This window comes from Octopus bimaculoides, chromosome 14, assembly GCF_001194135.2.
Source record: "Octopus bimaculoides isolate UCB-OBI-ISO-001 chromosome 14, ASM119413v2, whole genome shotgun sequence".
Classification (NCBI taxonomy): domain Eukaryota; kingdom Metazoa; phylum Mollusca; class Cephalopoda; order Octopoda; family Octopodidae; genus Octopus; species Octopus bimaculoides.
The window spans coordinates 29,066,257-29,071,968 of record NC_068994.1 but is presented as its reverse complement, the minus strand read 5'-3'; positions in this window follow the sequence as shown (position 1 = coordinate 29,071,968).

The following is a 5,712-nucleotide window of genomic DNA, read 5'->3' as shown; positions in this document are numbered from 1 at the left end:
GTATATTTCTAATGCCAAGGTAATTCTGGAATGAAGTACACTATCAAAGGCCTTTCAATAGTCTATCTATACAATGCTTAGTTTTGATTATCCATCATGACAGTTTTCAAGAATCATTTAGTTGAGAAGTTGATCTCTGCAGCCATGTGGAGCTTCTTTTACAGTCCTTCTGTTTAAGAGGATACTATTTTTTGACTAGAATTGTACATATGTTCTGTTATGATGGATATGTCAACTGGATAGACAAGTGATAGGCCTATAGTTCTTTGGGCCATGACTTTCATCAGATTTGGGAAGAAGAAAAGTTCAACCTTATGCTAACCACAAAAGAGTTTCAGAAGGCATTTTTATTAAATAAGAAAAAGACTTAGCTAATAGTTTATGTTATGCTGCAAGATTAGACAGCCAGATATTTGAAATCTTATCTATTCCTAGGGACTTCCAGTTTTTGAGCTTTTTTAAGAACTATTCTTATGCTTTCCACATAACTGTCCTTCCATATCTGTTGTTGAATATTTTCCTTTCTTTTTTTCTCTCTCTCTCTCTCTCTATCCATTCCACTGTCTGGTTCTGCTATTTTGATTCATTCCATATTTTTTCCCCAAATTTGTGAACTTTGTTAATTGAGGGAGGAGTTTTAACCCTCTTTCTTTGTTTTTCCTGTCTCCCTATTACACTTCTTCATGTCGGTCTCAAATATCTTATTTTATACGTTCTTCAACTCTACATATTCTTTATGCCTTTAGTTGCATTTTTGCTTTTGCTTGGCTGCTTCCTTAACGCTAAGTATTTCATGATTGTTTTGAGATTTATATATTTGTTTATTTTTTGAGTTAATGATAAAACCTATTGCCAATTCATCCAGAATGGGGAATTCTCCTCTTAAAGCATCTGTTTCTTTTTGGATCTTAACCTTCCATGTTGGTACCTTGTACTTGACAAGTTTACTTTTCTTAATCTTACTTCTTAATTCTTTATATGCTGCAGATGTTGTGGCTTAGTTTGCCTGATTTATATTTGTTATGTCATTATTGATTTCATTTAACAGTATCTTCAAGGCAGCGTAATTTATTTTGATGTTTTTTTTTTATTCCAATGTAAATATTTGGATTTTCAGTAGGCTCTCTCTTGTCTTGCATATCTGAGTATTTGATTTTGCTTAGCTCACGAATAACTGCATCTTTTTCATTATTTATTTCTACATTGTTTCTTTCTATGGATTCCTCCCCTATATCATTTGGGTCTAGAGTACCCTCAGTGCTATGTTGATATAACCAGCTGTGTTATCTCATTGTTGTAAGAAATATCACTAAAAATTTTGTCCAGCATTCTAATGATGTGCAGAAGGCATTTTGTGTTTATAATGAGATGTGTAAAATATGGTACATTTGCCAGATTTATATATTGCTTGATTTGGCCTGTCGGTAGTTTGGTTGTATTCTCATCAGTTTATGTTATAATGTTTTGTACTGTGGCTTCATGTTTAAGTATGTGGTATTTCAAGCACTAATTACATGTGATAAAGAGTAATGTGTAAAATAAATGTTGTATTACCAGTTTTTTTTTTTTTGTTCACTTAATCATTTTTGACAGGTTCCTGTTAAATTTCATCTTAGTTTTTGGCAATATTATCCAACTAATTTTTTCATACATTAATAGATGTCTATATCTCTGTTACGTATTATTATCAAGGTAGTCAGTTGACAGAATTATTAGTCCATTGGACAAAATGCTGCTAAGCATTTTGTCTGTCTTGTTACCTTATTTCTTTATTATTTTTTAATTACGCTCAAATAAAAGATTTCAGTAAAAGAAATCTTATTCTATAAACTTTGTCAAAATTAGTGAAATAGAAAAAAGATTATGAGGCAAAACATGGAAAATTCGAATGAAAATAAGTCCCAGAAAAAATTAGTATACTTACACAGGAGTAGGCATGACTGTGTGGTTGAGAAGCTTTTGTGGTTCAGTCTCACTGCAAAGTGTCTTGACCAAATGTCTTCTACTATAGCTGTAGGTCAAACCAAAGCCTTGCAATTGGATTTGGTAGATAGAAACTGAAAGAAGTCCATTGTATATTTCTCTGTGTGTGTGTGTGTGTGAGAGAGAGAGAGAGAGAGAGAGAGAGAGTATTTCCATCATGCAAGTGATGTTCGTTTCCAGTCTTCTGTGGAAAAACATGTCTGGCCATGGGGAAATATTTCTTTGCTTGTCAACAGGTGATCATTGACAAAAAGAGCATCTAGCTGTAGAAAGTTTGCCTCAGCAAATTCTGTCTGTCCTTTGCAAGCATGGAAAGTGGATGATAAATAATAATGGTGATGCTTTCTTCAAACATCAAAATTACTATTGTCACAAAAGACACATGCACACCCACACACTTCTGAAGCAAGTGATCACATTTTGAGGTAAGCTCTAATAAATTTGTGATATTGAGAGCTTTGTTAATAAACTTAAATAAAAAGTGCAAAGAAGAAGAATAGCATTACTATGGTTCCAAACTCTGACTGGTTTTAGTTTGGTTCCACCTAGATCTGTGTATAGTATAGTTTCTTTAGAGGATAGTATTGCACTACCTAAAAATTTCCCAATTTTCATATCTAATAAGTCGTATGTAGAAAAGCAGATTTTTAGGTGCAAAGATAGTGGTTTTGGGCGCAAGTTTATGTGCAAAAGTTATCATTTTTTATTTATCCCCCTCCTCCTCATCATCATCATCATTTAATGTTTGTTTCCCATACTGACATGAGTTGGATAGTTTGACAGGATCTGGTGATCTGCTGGGCTGCATTGAACCCTATTTCACATTTGACATAGGTTCAACAACTGGATGCCCTTGCAAGGGTCAACCACGTTACATTGTGTACTGGGTGCTTATCTCATGCTACCAGCACTAGTGAGGTAACCAGTTAACTTGCAAGACAGGAAAAGGAAAAAGATAAGAAAAAGAAAACAAAAACTCAAATTTAATTTAAAAAAAAAAAAACATAAAGATTCTTTCAGAATAAGATTATTTGAAACATGAAAATGTCAATTTAAGCTCATTAAAAGATATATTTCACTTGTTTTCAAAAGATTTACTTTCTGAATTGTTAGACCAAGAATTGGTTTTTGTTTTTTTATATTTTTTTTATCCCCAACAGTAGAAATTAATCAATACAAATAATTAATTATTAAAATAATAAATATGACTGCTTGACACCAAATTTAGGACTCTGAATTATATTAGAAAAAAATTAATTAAATATATTAGAACTTGATAAATTAATGGAATTGGGCATTAAATATTTATCATTGTCATAATTATTATATATAAAAAAATATTTATTTTCATTTAAATGATTTTTAAAATTGCTTTTGGTTTTGGTTAATTTGTTATTTTTTTTAATGTTTTCTTTATATAGCTGTTTACTGTTATTCTATGGCACATGGCTCAGTGGTTGGAGTGTTGGGCTCACAATCATGAGGTTGTGAGTTCAATTCCTGGACAAGGCTGTGTTGTGTTCTTGAGCAAGACACTTTATTTCAAGTTAGTCTAGTTCACTCAGCTGTAGAAATGAATTGCAACGTAACTGGTGCCAAGCTGTATCAGGCTGGTATGCATGGCTGACTGCTGGTCTTCCATAAACATAAACCTTGTCCATAAACCTTGGCCAGACTTGTGCCTCGGAGGGGAACTTTCTAAGTGTAATCTCAAAGTCATTCATAACCAAGGGGTTCTTTTTACCCTTTTACTGTTATTCTACTCATTTTTCTGTCACTCTTCTCCCACTCATTATGTCTGAATGCTGCAAGGATATCAAAAGGCTGGATAAGGAGATGACAAGCATCATTGCAAGGTTCTATATGACAACATACAAGGCATCACTAATCTGACTAACTTGATAGTTGGTTTTGTCATGGTGGCATCATGCATATCTCTTGTCTGATCTATGGTGTACTCAAGATATTTTTCAAAAGTGTGAAGATAATCAGACCTATTTTGCCTCAAACTAGTCAACTCATATTTGTTGTACTACTTCTAACTTGTGTCATTCAGTTCATCTACTGCAGCTTTATTGGCACTTTTCTCCTTCGTCTTAGATTAATCATAGGCATTTTTATAAACCATATTTACCAGTATACAAGACATGCCTTCTTTTTGTATTTAAATGTATCAAAAATTTGCTGTGCATCTAATACAACTATAATAAGGATGGGAGACTAAGCACTATGGATTAGGAAGCCAGGTAAGCCTAAGTTTGCTTGGTACAATAATTATTACTAATAATAAAATATCAAAAATAGACCAAATTATTACAGCCTGTTAGCAGGCTGTGCTTACGAAAAATCAAAATCAATTTGAACTGATTGAATTTAATTATTAACTATTAACTGTTTGATAATATATTATATGAAATTAAGGCTGTGAGCTGGCAGAATCATTAGCATGCTGGACAAAATGCTTAGTGGCATTTTGTCCATTTATGTTCTGAGTTCAAATTCCGCCAAGATCAGCTTTGCCTTTCATCCCATTGGGATCAGTAAAATAAGTATTAGTTGAGCACTGGGATTGATGTAATTTGACTTACTCCCTCCCCAAAAATTGCTGGCCTTGTGCCAAAATTTAAAACCAATATATTATATGACCTTACAATATTCTAACATTGTTTATTTGTTAAATCAGTGGAATTTTTAATATCGTTCTATTTCTTTCTAAACTCTTTTGCAGGTTTGACCACAGCAAGAAGATGGCTCCTCCAGATATAGAGCCAATAGGCACAGTGTAAAGCTGTTCAGTCTGCATTTCAATGACACCTACAGCATTAAATTTGACAAAATCACACATAGAACAACTACAGACATTGATATCAATGCGTTAAATTGAAGTGCAATCTGGTTTGTGGTTCAATAGTGTAACAACTCTGGTAAAGCATCATCATTCTTGAGATTGTCTCAAGCTGTTTTCAGACCATTCATTGCCCACTGTCCTTCCTCCAGCTAAATACTTTCAGTTCATGCCAAGATTGCATGGACCAGTTTGGTGCTTGTTATTTTTTCTGACATGTTTTATTTACTGCACACAAAAACATAGATATATCCCAATGTCAATAAATACTGACATATATATTTTATAAGTGGGTATATGTATAAGCGTACACATGTATACATATGTGTGTGTGTGTGTGTGAATGTGTTTGTATAGCTGTCTGAATGTGTGTTTGTATAGTTATGTGTATATCAAGATAGTAACATAAAGAGATTAATAGTTATTTTAAACCAAACAAGAATTTGTTTATAGAAAGCTGATACCAAGAAAACAATTGAACTTAAACCTGCACATGGTTCTGATTTACAAAATTACTGGAATAGAGTTATGAGTTTACAGTATTTTTAAAAAGTTTATATTAGATGTTTGCAGATAAAAAGAAAACAGAAGAACATTAAACAATCTTTCTGATAACCATTTACAATTTAAAGGGATTTTTTTTTTTACGAAGAACCCAAAGTAATGATATTTATTTGTTTTTTTGTCTGCTGAAGTGAAAAAAAAAAAAAGTTTCTTTGGTGATATTTTTTGTATTAATTAATCTTTTAGTTTATTTTTTTGGTGTGCTTTATGCTGAAATTTTTTCATATGCATTAATCTTTTTTTTATTATAAAAAATCCCATAAAAATTTCCTGGACAAAAATATGAAGAAGCTCTGTCTGAAAATTTTACTGGCATTTGT